Source organism: Lissotriton helveticus, chromosome 8, assembly GCF_964261635.1.
Source record: "Lissotriton helveticus chromosome 8, aLisHel1.1, whole genome shotgun sequence".
Lineage (NCBI taxonomy): Eukaryota > Metazoa > Chordata > Amphibia > Caudata > Salamandridae > Lissotriton > Lissotriton helveticus.
Genome location: NC_136069.1, coordinates 1,128,698,570 through 1,128,713,889, shown reverse-complemented (window position 1 = coordinate 1,128,713,889; position 15,320 = coordinate 1,128,698,570).

The following is a 15,320-nucleotide window of genomic DNA, read 5'->3' as shown; positions in this document are numbered from 1 at the left end:
GGAAAGTGGGGCCAAAGTTCCATTTAAATGAGTAATGCAAGTTCTCTCCTCGACATAGTGTCCATTCATAATTCGAAAAAAATAAAACACAAAACCAATTGACATAAAAAGGTAAACCGAAAAAAGGACCAGCCAAATGTATATCCACGGAGGTATCAAAAAATGTTTTTTAAACATGCTAGCATATACCGCAATTTGAGAGGGTTTTTTCGAGGCAAGGGAAGCAGAGTCAAATGAAAATCTGGATTCCGTGGCTAAACGAGCTTGCAGGTCAGGCATGGACAAATCAGTGGGGTATGTATAGTCTGTCTCATCAATGTTAGTTCCGGGTAAATTATTTAATAATGGACTGGAAACAGCAGGTAATTCGATGGCCACTTCAGGTTCAATATTAGAAGCAGTGGGCATAATTGAATTTCTCACAATGGAAGGACAGGAAACAGCTGGTGTCATGCTAAGAAGAATCGGCCACTCTGTGTATCTTGACATTGTCAATAGAAATAAACCTGTTTTCTTTACGACCTGGAAGTGGTGGTAAAATGACTGTTCTTGTGCCCTTCACTCCAAGCACTGGGACTGGAGCTCGATAGGAGGGACCAAACTCTTTCTTGTTGTCGATCTTCTCTCGAACCAGTTCTCCAACTTGGGGTAGCCAGCCAACTACCGGGATCTGCAACGCATCATCCGATGTGGAGGGCAAATGTTCCTTTGCAAGACTGTCTCTGGTCTTTTGTAGATTCTGTAAAACATTGCAATGTTCATCTGCGTCAAAGGAAGTGGCGCGAACCACAGAGTCTAGACCGTCAAGGTCAGGGACGTACATCTTGATGCCAAAGAGCATTTCGTATGGGGTCCGCCCACCCAGAGACCTTCTAGGGAGATTATTAAGAGCACGCTGCACGCCATAGAGGTGAGCCAGCCAGTTTCTGCCAGTGCCTATAACTCGGGCTGTCAAAGATTGCTTTAAATCACGGTTCATTCGTTCAACTACACTATTACCCTCAGGTCTGTAGGGTGACGAAAACTTGACTTGGACCCCCATCGAAGTCATGGCATCCTTATACGCCTTAGAGGCGAAAGCCGGACCCTGATCCGAATGGAAGGTACCACAGGCAAAAATCCCTATAAAGATACGCAAATCTCTAATGACAGTCCGTGAATCAGCGCTGCGATGTGGCCATACCCACACAAAGCGTGTGCATGAGTCAACTGCTACTAAGATGTACTTATATGCAGTATCAGATGAAAAAGGACCGCAGTGATCTAAATAAACACAACCTAGCGGTTTATTAGAAATGTACAACTGAGTCTGTGGCGGACGCGTAGCAGTTGAAGGTTTAATCTGCTGGCATATGTCACAAAGAAGGACATAATCACGCGTCTGTTTGTACAGTCCCCGCCACCAGAAACGTAGTTGTAATTGAGTTACAGTGGCCGAGACGCCCGCATGCGCAGACGCCACACCTTCATGAGCCGCTGTAATCAAGTCTGCTCTGCGATCCGAGTTGGGAATCAGCCGTTCCCCAACATCAGGAATTGTCACAAAAGGAACCTTTTCGGGACTTAAGTGGTATTTATACTTCGAAGGGAATCCCGCAGGATGTTTACTTCCCTTCTCAGAGGCAGCAATCGCTGCCAAGATGTCGCTATCAATCTTGGTTTTAGACCTAGTAACTGCTGCAACTAAGTAAGTAGATACTGCTGATTTCGCTGCTTCATCAGCAAGCGAGTTGCCAACAGCGTGAACTCCTACGCGCTGATGACCGAGAGTATGAATCACATAAACGAGTGGCAACATAGCCTTAAGCTCTGCCACTCGAACCCAGATCATTTTATGTTTTATTGTGCTACCCTTGGAATCATGAAAATCATTTTGAATCCAAAAGAACAAGTTTTCATTGTAAGACTGGACACAGTAGTAAGAATCACTTACAATTAGAGTAGTAACACTTGGATCTGCGTACTCCAAAGATAGTAAGAGAGCACGAAGCTCCGCCAATTGTGCGGTGCAATCGCCCAGGGGCAACGTGTGCACCTCCCTGGAAATGAACTCATCATTCAACATAGCACCGACCACAATGGCGCATGCGGAAACGTAGGCATGTTTAGAGCCATGCGCAACCTGCGCCGACCCATCAGTGTAAATGATGCAATGGAAGTCCTCCAAAGGTCGCATAGCCAGAGGAGCAGGATGAACGAATTCATACTGCAAGTACTCTTGCGACCGTAAGGAGGCGTCAAAAATAAACATGACATCCGTGGATGACAATGACGCAGCCCACTGAATCCACCGAGGGTGCAAAGCTTTTGAATTCGGTACACTGGCTTTCGTGACTGCCTCCAAGTGAGGACAGGGTGTTACCACTAGCATGCGTTTCCCCTGAGATAGTGCTCGTTCTTTTAGAATTGCCATCTGTACAGCAGTTAAAACCTTTTCCACTGTGGGAAACCGCATCTCAGCCGAAGTGTACAAGTGTGACTTGTAAGCAATAGGTACTGTGTCACCTTCATTAAAAGTGAGGTATGTGAAACCCACCGTCCCAGGAATTATTCTTATTACCAGGTTGGTGTGGTTATCACGAGTCAGTAAATATTTAGAAGCGAGCAGATCAGCCTGCAAGGATTGCAAAATGGCTGAATGCTCAGGCAGCCAGCATGATTTTGAGAAAGTTGGTTGTATCAAAGCATACAAAGGCTTGATACGCTGGGCATATTCCGGAATGTAAGTTCTGCCGAAATTCAAAAAACCCAGCAAAGACTGTAATTTCTTCAGTGTTGTAGGAGCGCGCAATTGTGCGCATTTCTCCAAGAAGTGAGGAGCCAAACCTCTACCTTCATTGTTCAGCTCATAGCCGAGGAACAACACCGTGTGTTCTGCAATGTGCGATTTTGCAAAATTAAATTTGTAACCCATATCAGCAAAGGTACAAATTATGGAATTCACTCGACACAGATGCATCCAAATCTCGTCGTCTGTGAGATAAATATCATCCACATAAGAACATGCATCTGGATCGATTCCCTCCAACAGAGTGACTATTCTGGAGGTGAAGACTCCAGGACTATTTTTGTAGCCCATTGGGAGTCGCCGGAAACGTTTTTGCACCCCAGCGGACGTAAAACTTGTCCACTGGGAGCTAAAGTCATCCAGTCTGTGGGCATAAAAACCATTGGAAATGTCAAGCGTTGTCTTGAAACGCTTACGCACTAGACTATCCACTAGGGCAGAGCCGTGAGTATTCTGTACTGCACAGTTACGGCAATGCGAGTTCAAATGCCGGTAATCCAATACCAAACGATATGATCCGTCAGGTTTGGTCACAGTAAAAAGGGGATTATTCATCGGTGACACACACGTTTCAATAACTCCCTGATATTCCAATTGTTCAAGGATTTCTGCGACGGCTGCTTTAGCTTCACGCCGTATGGGATATTGAGGCTGCGGCTGTGGCTCCGACCGCAAAGGAATTTCGTGGCATGGTGACAATTTATCCCATCCACATTGGTTGCGGTACAGAGCCGGCGCAAGAGCCCGAGCCCACTCTTCTGCAAAATGCTGCGCATGCTCAGTCGAGACGGTGTGTGCGAAACTGGGCAGGATCACCTCCTCCCCTCGCGGCGCTGCGAGCACAAAAGGCGGGGGCCAGTCAGCCTCCGAAAGCAAAATATCATATGTAGACGAAAGGTTCTCCCAAAATACCCCTCTGACAGTACGTTGTATGTCACCTTCTATTAACAGGACAATTTCAAAAAGTCTTTCAGGGGGAGCTAATCTCGTATCCGCTGTTTCTATCACAACGAACACATCAGTCGCTGTCACCCTCAGTAGTGGACGGAGCGCCTCTCTGACTATGGTAATCTCCGCCGCGCTGTCCAGCAAGGTCAGAGCCCACGTCAGATTCCGAAGCCGCGTTCTCACTATCTGTGGCATATCTATGCGCTGTTAAGGCTGCGACTTTCTTCTTCGCAAACTGCGGACGCTTAGGCGTAGAATCCTCCTACTTCACTGCGCCGTCCGTCTGGCGGGACTGACCACGTCCTTGTTGGCCACCACGTCCACGTCCACCCCCTCCTCCTCCACCGGTCTTCGGGGCCGATGTCTCCTGAAAGGAACGAGGAGAGCGTTGATCAGAACCCTGAAATCGATCAGGTGATTTAATCATCGCGCGATCGCGCAAATCATAAACTTTGTCTGTCGGCGCAGGAGCTTGTACTGCAGGAAAAGAATCCTGAGTCTGTGTATTCTTCTTCCCCTGTGTTTGTTTCTTAGGCCAATTTTGTTTCTTGGACTTGGGCTGGACATCTGTCACTGCAGATTGTCCCTGAGGTTGTTTTTTCTCCTTTACTGGAAAATATTTCAGACCCCTACTTGTGCGGCCAATTGTCTTATAAGCGGCCACCACAATCTTTGCTAACTGGCGGGGTTTGTCGGCATCGGGCAGAGCAGCCAAAGCATTCGACACCTGAAAGTTAACTGCATCTCCTTTAACATTGGAGAGAATGAGATCACTTACAATCTCAAAAGAACCACACAGGCGCATACCCAATTCAACCGCTGCCTCTGGACCGTGATCATTCTGAACACGTCTAATGATTTCAGGCAGGGCAGTCATAGACGGGGTGCCGAAGCACCTCGTATAAACTGCCGCAAATGTTTTTCCCCAGCTTTCACAGTCAACAAGTTCAGGAGTGATATCCTTCGGTAGAGTAATCGTTAACATTCTATGTTTATCAGCAGGAGTAGAATTCGGAAAAACCGCCTCCAGTTGATCAAACTTCTCTGCTAGCCAGAATGGGAAGTCATCGTTGTCAACAGGACGCGCACCAAAAACCGAATTAACCATCACTGGATTGAGACGCATTCCGCCTCGATCCAAGGGAACGGCCGCACCCCCCTGGGGACCACCAGGCAGGTGGCGACCGATGTATTGCACTAAAGCACGAATCACGGATATGGAAACAACATGTAGCCTGCGAATTTCTGCAAGGGTACAAGCCCCGTGATTCGGGTGCGGGGTAAAGCCACCCAACGCAGGCCAATTTGTACCTGGAATTGAGAGTGGACCTAACCTCGCTGCGGACAAAGAGTGGGGGAGGGCGCCATCAAACCAAACTCGATGCTGCCAATGATCAATAGGTATTTCCAATGCCCTGTACGGCGTATACTCAGCCGGGACATCCGAGGCGGTGTAGGAGTGGAACAAACCAGAATTAGCGTCCACAGCCGGAAACGTAACCCAAGAGTAAAACAACTCGTAAGGAAACGCCGGATCTGCACATACCACGAAAATCACAGCCATCCCATCTACTGGGACCTGGTACGTCTGAAGATGGTTGCGTACCGCTACGCGACTATGCTGCGCAATAGCCACCGCCGCCATGACAGTACTGGAAACAAGAAAACACAAAGAATACTTTGTAGCACAACTGGGTAGTAATTCAAAGAAACCGTTTAAGAATGAATCAAGCTTGAATAAAGACCTATTTCAAAAAATAGGTAGGTTTCACCGACACCCCGTTTTCCGGAAACGGATGTGAAGGGGTTAAGGCATGAACGATAAACTACTCGAGTGTCATGAAATAAGACCACCGAAACCGTTGGGCGCCATGTTGCAGGGTTTCTGTACTCACACAGAACTGTGCACAGAGGAGTGGAACCTCGGCAAATTAGGGTGTCCCAAAACTTACCTTAGCAACCAACTCACCCCTTACCGAGCTAGCTACAGTGTCTCATTGGACATATCAAACTTCCAATGTTTAGACAAACCAGAACATGAACTTACAGTACCTCAGGGTACTTGGGACTCATGAACACTCTTTCGTTATATTATCATTACAAACCAGAACATGGAGTAAAGAAGACACATGTGCATTTGAAATGTTTATTTACTAATGCCGTCTTCTCAGGCGCAGTATCTTAGATAATACAAGTATACTTATTATCAGTAGCAAAATTATCAGCATAGTTACTAAGACATAAAAAGCGAATGGTGACAGCATGTTAACATGCTGTAATGAATAAGAGTTAACAACACTTATATCTCACCCTCCCTAACACATATATTATATTATTAGCTAAGAAGGTCTCTTTGGGTTGTTTTAGGGCGGGCCCATACCTTAGTGTCCTAGCATGAAAGGAATCACATCAGCATACACCAGCTCTCTCTGCATGTGCACCGCATCAAGTGTGTTAACAATTCTCGTGCAAAGCAATATCAATCCCGCCTCAAGCCCAAGTTGGCAAAGGCTGCACTTGTGTTATGACTATGAAGGCGTGGAGATCAGACCTCATAACAATTCCATATCGTGTTGCTCCTGAAACTTCAGCACTCACCGTGCAGACATGGTTTATTAAACAAAACTGATATCAGAGCAATAACATATTATTCTCACATACACCACGGCAAACAACTAGGTTGAAAGCTAAGTCAACAATTAAGGGTCGTGTGCAGAAGTTGCAAGAAAGGAAAAATGGCGTTTAAATCTCAAATGTACCTATGCTAACTTAACACGATATAAGGATATATAGGAGCTATATAACAACACACAAATATCTCACAGACACACCACACACATCCCACACACATCTCCCCCCCAACACACACAGAGACAACTCACAGACACATCCACACATCTCATACATACATACACATCCTAAACACATACCTCCCACACCCACACACACCCCACATACACCTCACACACCCACACTCCCACCTACACTCAAACACCCCACACACCCACACACACACCTTACACACCAATATCCCCACCCACATCCATATACCCCACACACCTATATACCTCATCCCCCTAGACACACAGAGACACACATACACACCTCACAGACACCCCCCGCACATCCCCCACACACACCTCCCCCACCCCCACACATGGGGAAAACTCAGTGAAACACTAAAATATTAATTTAAAGTGCTTAGAGGTAGGGTATCTCTGAATAGAGTTGTTGTGTTGTGTGGGTGATTTAAGTACCAACATGTAGGTACCAATGCAGAGTCTTAAATTCAATGTACACCGTTTCCTCTGTAGATAATTTGCATGTTGTTATAGAAGTTAGTGTGGTATGTATATGGAATCTATACCATAGTCTGTCAGGGAAGCAGAAACAACATGGAGGCAGGAGATGAAAAAGAGATGTCAAATACACATTGGAGATAATATAGTGGGAGAAAGGAAGTAACTATGAGCAAAATTACTATGTAACACAAATACGTTGCACAGTATACTATAAGTCTGACTTTATATTATAATCAATTTGGTAATAGTTTATGAATTACATATAATAATGAATAATGTCTCAAACAATTTTTGATTATTAAATATACATTTATTTTTCTGATTCTTTTTCAAAATTTAATAGAACGTCTAACATTTGACTGTCCGAAATGTTCTCTTGTTGAGTGAACATAACTTCCAACATTCGACTGTCAGAAACGTCCTCATATTGAAGTAACAAATCCACAGATTCTACACATTGTAGAAGTTCATGGTCCCGTGATTCATCCATGAATTCCAAGTCAATGGGTTCAATGATTTCCTCATTGTTCATCTCTAGGACAATTTCAAAGGAAATGTTCTGTTCTCCTTCCATTTTTGTGCTGAAATTTACATTAAAAAAAATCAGTAGAAATATGGCACTGTTGGGTTTAAGTTCAGACAGGTAGTTTTGATTTTTTATTAGTGAAGTTAACTTTGGGCAATGTATGGTAACAGGCAGGAAGTAGAAATATTAAAAAGTGCCTGTGAAGAAGCGTAAGTAAATTCACAATTATAGCAGAGAAGCCTAAGTCAATTTATAAATATAACAGAGGAGCCAATCTCTATCTATAACTATAGCAGAGGGACAGTAAATAATTATCAGAAAACGTTTTTACAAATTAACTTAAAGTGCCCCTTACAAATTATCAACTTACTTTAGAGAGAGGTGGAGAAGAAAAAATGCGAAAATCCTTTCAAGATGTACCTCAGGTAGTTGTAGTCAAAATGGCCGTGTTTCCCTCTCATTTTTCATTTATATTCATGTACATAACCAATCAAATGTCCGAAAAAGAAAATAGAAAATGAAAGTAACATTTTAATTGGTTGTCAATTCTAACACTTCAGATGTGTTTTTGTTATGTAATTTACCTCAGGATATTTAGACAGGGCTACAGGCCAAATGGCTGAATGGAATTCCACCAAATTTGGGAAAATGGTAGGGACTGGTATGTAGTATTGCCTATTCTATATTTGGTGAAAGTGTCTCCAGTGGTTTTAATGTAAATTATCTTATATTATTTTTTTGGAGCGCTTCCCGGTGCGCGCCCCGGTACGCGTACCGGCAGCGCTACAGGAGTCCTCCATTTTGTGTTTCGGTAGATTTGAGTCACAAAATGGAGGACAAACAACGTTGGGAATGGGTATAAGGGGGCACGGTTGGCACTCCCTGACCCTCTAGGTTTTCTGAGGGGGTCTTAGCAGGCCCATATAGGACAAAAAAAAATTATATTTTTAAATGTTCGCGGGGGGAGCGCCCGGTACGCGCACCGGGAAGCGTACCGGGGAGCGTACTTTGGTGAAAAATAGTGAAAAAAGTTAGAAAAAGATAATCATTTGGAGTGATCAGAGATAGGGTAGCCCTGAAAAGGGCTTTTGGGTTCTGTGACTGATTTAGGTACCTACAAGTAGGTACCAATGCACAGTCTTAAATTCAGGAGGAATATTCTATTCCCTTCATCTGAGAAGTGCACACCATCTTCTCTGTAAATATCTTGCATGTTGTAACGCAAGTTGTTGTTGTATATTGAACCCATTCCATAGTCTCTCATGTAAGCAGAAACAGATTTATTCACATGTTTCCGTGCTTTTTCCAATTGTGGACAAAATTGGTTGGACCACTTCCATTTCTGCCTTTGGCATATATTGGACTATACCAAGGCAGTTTGTGGAAAAAGTGCCATCAATTGATCAAAGGTGTCCTTTAAAAGCATTTCCAGACCTACACCAGTCAAAGTGCCCAAGTCATTTCCTCCACAGTGCAGAATTAACAGGTCAGGGTGTGGCAAATGCAAAAAGGTTTTCACCAATGGAATCAATTGGTGACATTTTAATCCTCTATGGCCAATCCTTTTATGTTCCCGTTTGATAAATCAAGGTTGTGTAAATTTCTGTTACTAGCATACCTTTGAGCCCAGTGGATATAACTATGTCCAATAATCCAGACAGAATACATGGTCAGAGGAGATTCTGGTGCAGTTAGATGAAGTGTGGAACAGAAATGGCAGTTGGAATAATAGGAGTTTGCAAAAAAAACCTGTGGAGTTTCAGTGCTCTTGAATCACAAGCAATGATTGGTAGAATGAGATAGGTGAAAACTGAAGGTTAGGGTGCATGGTTGTGTTCTGTGTAAGAAGTAATTTGAATGGTTAAAAAAAAGTTATTTAAAGAAACCTTACACCAGATAAGCTGGTGTATTTGCAGGTCAAACATCCTTGCAGAGGGGATTTGCAACATTGTAGAATAAACTTTTAACCCTTGCAGCTCAGTGAGGAGGGAGTTGCTATGGTAACAGGTAGAAAGAGCTGATGGGGGGAAGGGTGTTGGTTTGAATATAGAGAGGGAAGAGTTTTAATTGGTTAACAAAAAGGGATATCTGTGTAGAATTAGAGGTTTTCTGTGCCTTTATGGTTTGCAGTGGTTGGAGAACATACCTTTTGCTCTGCTAAAGAAATATTGGTGTGTGTATCTGACACTGTTGTGAATGTCCTAAAGCATTTGTAAAGGTGAGTTATGATTCATTTAATATACATAGAGACTTGTATACTCTATGGAGAAGATTTGGAAGAAAATTGTGGTCTTTACATGTTGCTTTGTGTCATGCTTTTTGATAATGCTTGGTAAAAAGTTTTTACTGCATAGAGTAATTGTATTTTGTAAAATTGTGAATTTTTTGTCGTGACATGGAATGCTTCTACGTAGGACTTGTGCTGTGTTTTGTAAATGTGATGTAAAAAACGATTTTGGGGGAAAAATAGTTTTTACATTTTTTAAAAGGAATAAAAAATGTGTGCATGTTTAATAGAAATACATTTGACTCTTTACAATGATGTTACCTGTGTTAACTCAGTGTAGGAAACATAATGAGTTTGTTTGCATAGAGGAATTGTAATTTGTAAAATTGTGAAGCTTCATGTGAAAGCTTTTGCCTTAGTCTTATCATTGCTGTGAGGCAGATGGTTGTACATAGGATCTGTGCTGTGTTTCCTAAATGTGATGTTAAAAACGATTTTGGGGAAATTAATGTTTTTTACATATTTGAGTATATTGTGGCACAGAGGTTTAAAAAGTGACGCATCTAATTACATGTGTCTCTTTTTAAATATGGTGCAAAAAGGTACATGTTTGGGCTTTCTTGGGGAGCGTAGGTGGTAAGGCTTGTGTCTAAGAGTGCAGTGAACTAGGCTTCATGAAGCCTATCCCTGACTGCACTGTTAGACACAGGTGTGAATTTGACTCTTTACAATGATGTTACATGTGTTAACTCAGTGTAGGAAGCATATTGAGTTTGTTTGCATAGAGGAATTGTATTTTGTAAAATTGTGAAGCTTCATGTGAAAGCTTTTGCCTTAGTCTTATCCCTGCTGTGAGGCAGATGGTTGTACATAGGATCTGTGCTGTGTTCCTAAATGTGATTTCAAAATCGATTTTGAGGAAATGAATGCTTTTTACATATTTCAGTATATTGTGACGCAGAGGTTTAAAACGTGACGCATCTAATTACATGTGTCTCTTTTTAAATATGGTGCAAAAAAGTACATGTTTGGGCTTTCCTGGGGAGCGTAGGTGGTGAGGCTTGTGTCTAAGAGTGCAGTGGACTAGACTTCATGAAGCCTATCCCTGACTGCACTGTTAGACACAGGTCTGAATTTGACTCTTTACAATGATGTTACATGTGTTAACTCAGTGTAGGAAGCATATAGAGTTTGTTTGCACAGAGGAATTGTAATTTGTAAAATTGTGAAGCTTCATGTGAAAGCTTTTGCCTTAGTATTATCCCTGCTGTGAGGCAGATGGTTGTACATAGGATCTGTGCTGTGTTTCCTAAATGTGATGTCAAAAACGATTTTGGGGAAATGATTTTTTTTACATATTTGAGTATATTGTGGCGCAGAGGTTTAAGACGTGACGCATCTAATTACATGTCTCACTTTTTAAATATGGTGCAAAAAGGTACATGTTTGGGCTTTCCTGGGGAGCGTAGGTAGTGAGGCTTGTGTCTAAAAATGCAGTGGACTAGGCTTCATGAAGCATAAAAAAAGTTTTTACATTTTTTAAAAGGAATAAAGAATGTGTGCATGTTTAATAGAAATACATTTGACTCTTTACAATGATGTTAGCTGTGTTAACTCAGTGTAGGAAGCATATTGAGTTTGTTTGCATAGAGGAATTGTATTTTGTAAAATTGTGAAGCTTCATGTGCAAGATTTTGCCTCAGTCTTATCCCTGCTGTGAGGCAGATGGTTGTAAATATGATCTGTTCTGTGTTTCCTAAATGTGATGTCAAAAACGATTTTGGGGAAAATAAATGGACTTTACATTTTTTAGTATAATGTGGCGCAAAGGTTTAAAAAATGACGCATACATGCGTCACTTTTTAAATATGGGGAAAAAAGGTACATGTTTGGGCTTTCCTGGGGAGCCTAGGTGGTGAGGATTGTATCTAAGTGTGCAGTGGACTAGGCTTCATGAAGCATATCCCTGTCTGCATTCTTAGACACAGGTGTCAATTTGACTCTTTACAATGATGTTAGCTGTGTTTTAAAACAGTGTAGGAAGCTTATTGAGTTTGTTTGCATAGAGGAATTGTATTTTGTAAAATTGTGAAGCTCCAAGAGAAATTGTTTGCCTCACTCTTATTCCTGTTGTGAGGCAGGTGCAAGATTTTGCCTCAGTCTTATCCCTGCTGTGAGGCAGATGATTGTAAATAGCATCTGTTCTGTGTTTCCTAAATGTAATGTCAAAAACGATTTTGGGGAAAATAAATGGTTTTTACATTTTTGAATATAACGTGGCACAGAGGTTTAAAAAGTGACGCATCTACCTACATGTGTCATTTTTTAAATATGGGGCAAAAAAGGTACTTGTTTGGGTTTTCCTGGGGAGCATAGGTGTTGAGGCTTGTGTCTAAGAGTGCAGTGGAATAGGCTTTATGAAGCCTATCTCTGCTGCATTCTTAGACACTGGAGTTTTGAGGCAAAATCTTGCACTTGTCTCACAACAGGAATAAGAGTGAGGCAAACGCTTTCTCAGGAGCTTCACAATTTTACAAAATACAATTCCTCTATGTAAACAAACTCAATATGCTTCCTACACTGATTTAAAACACAGGTAACATCATTGTAAAGAGTCAAATTGACACCTGTCACTAAGAATGCAGACAGGGATATGCTTCATGAAGCCTAGTCCACTGCACACTTAGATACAATCCTCACCACCTAGGCTCACCAGGAAAACCCAAACATGTACCTTTTTTCCCCATATTTAAAAAGTGACGCATGTATGCATCATTTTTTAAATCTTTGTGCCACATTATACTCAAAAATGTAAAATACATTTATTTTCCCCAAAATCGTTTTTGATATCAAATTTAGGAAACATAGCACAGATCATATTTACAATCATCTGCCTCACATCAGGGATAAGACTGAGGCAAAATCTTGCACCTGCCTCACAACAGGAATAAGACTGAGGCAAACGCTTTCACATGGAGCTTCACAATTTTACAAAATACAATTCCTCTATGCAAACAAACTCAATATGATTCCTACACTGATTTAAAACACAGCTAACATCACTGTAAAGAGTCAAATTGACACCTGCGTCTAAGAATGCAGACAGGTATACGCTTCATGAAGCCTAGTCCACTGCACTCTTAGACACAAGCTTCACCAACTACGCTCCCCAGGAAAACCCAAACAAGTACCTTTTTGCTGCATATTTAAAAATTGATGCATGTAGGTAGATGCGTCACTTTTTAAACCTCTGCGCCACATTATAATCAAAAATGTAAAAACCAATCATTTTCTCCAAAATCGTTTTTAACATCACATTTAGGAAACACAGCACAGATCCTATTTACAATCATCTGCCTCACAGCAGGGATAAGACTGAGGCAAAATCTTGCACCTGCCTCACAACAGGAATAAGACTGAGGCAAACGCTTTCTCATGGAGCTTCACAATTTTATAAAATACAATTTTATATAACTATATAACTCAATATTTTCTTGGGAAGCATAGGTGGTGAAGCCTGTGTATAAGAGTGCAGTGGAGTTAGACATAGGTCTGATCTTCTTTGTAGTTGTGGACAGAGCTGACTTCCACTATATTTTTCAATACACTCTTCACCTTTTGTGCACCACTGGAGAATCCTCACCTGATCTGAAACCCTGTATCGATCGTTTGCTTTTTGTCATTGCTTTGTTGTTTGGTAATAGTGGTCTATAATGTGGTACTGTTTTTCTTTAACACCGATTGAAATCGTTATTTGAAGAAAAAGCAAAGATGCCCACAAAGGAAAGGACAAAGAAAGAACGCAACCGGGAAAAATCAAAAATAGCAACGGAATTACAGCATTCTTCCACAACAGATACTTCAAAAAACAGGAACAAAGCTCCTGGTAAGACAACTAAGTCTTTTTTACGCAACATATGTACATCCAGAAAAAATAATGGACACCATGTACAAAAAGAAAATGAGAGAGTAAAATTGAAAAGGAAGGAGAGAAATTCAAAGAATCCTAAAACTGGAGCAGGAGAGAATAATATGTATAGGAATAGAAGGCAGAATCAGTTTAGAGACATTCGTAGACGAATGTTTCGCAATAGGGTGGTTTTAAATTTGTTAAAAAACAATAGGAAAGGTAAACAGAGAGCTGCTTTTTATAAGAAAAAGAAAAGTCTAGAGAAGATTGTTGATCAGGCTTTTGAAGTTAAGAAAAAATTATTTATTTTAATAATCAATAGAATTAGGACACTTAACAAGACAATTGATGTTTTCAAATCAAACAGTAGATGGAAAAGAGTAATTAATCGGACTAATTTTTGTAAAGTTTTTTCAGGAGAATGGATGCACAGTTCAAGTTGTGAGCCATTTTTTAATGAGGAGAGTTACTTCCAGGAGAATGATTTAGTGCATGCAGTTGACACCAGTGGTCGAGCGTATGAAGTGAAAGACGGTTGTCCGATTGAAAAAGAGAAACTTGTGCCTAGAGAACCAGAAGAGGTGTTATCTGATGGAGTTTTAGGGAGATGTACTAAGGGTCCAGTGTACACTTGGAAGTGTAGTAGTATTTGTAGTGTGCGACAGGAATCAATTGATTTGTTTTGTAATTTTTACGTACATATAGTAAGAAAAGTCTAAAGCAGAAAATGAAGTTTTTGCAAGACTTAGATCCTTGCAGAGTGAGAGGAATCACAGGTGTGCAAGGCCATTCACTGGCTTGTCTTTCTAGAAAAGTCTGTCAGAGTGTTTTTCATCATTTTAGGATGTTAGCAGTGCATCATACCAAAATGAGGAAATTAGTGAGAATGTTGTATTATGCAAAAAGTCCAGCACTTAAGCTTAAACAATTAAACAGTGCTCTTTTGCATGGAACAGAATTAGATGTGAAGAAGATTTGTGAAGAAATTGAGATTTGTTATTTTTGTGAGCAAGAGGACACTGTAGAAATTGAGACAGCAATTCAAGGTAATGTGGAAGACAATGTACAGATTTTAAATACAGAAAAGTTTGAGAAGGAAATTACCAGGTTTAAGGTGAAATCAAGTGAAAGGCCGAATTTTACTTGTGTGTGTTGTCGACGGAATCATTATAAGATTCAGACTAGGTTAGTTGATTTATATGCAAAAAGGGAAAAGATGGATAATTATGAGTGGAAAGATTTAGCAACTTATTTGTGGGTGGAGAATTCTTTTGATTTGAGTTCTGATCAGCGTATTTGTAAATATTGTTATGACAAATTAAATCAAAACAGAATGCCTGCTAGAGCTGTTCATAATAATCTGGAGTTGATAGACATTCCCCGTGAATTGATAGATTTAAATACATATGAGTCTATTTTGATTCAATGTGTCCATCCTTTTCAGGCAATTGTTCGCATGGAGCCTAAGATAGGGAAATTGCCTCCTACAGATTTGCAGAGAGGATTAAAGGGAAGAGTTGTTTATTTGCCCCTAGATTTGAAAAAAAATATTGATACATTTGGTATAGAAAAAGTAGAAGAGGAACCTTTAGTTATTCTAGTTAATGGGGTTCCAACAA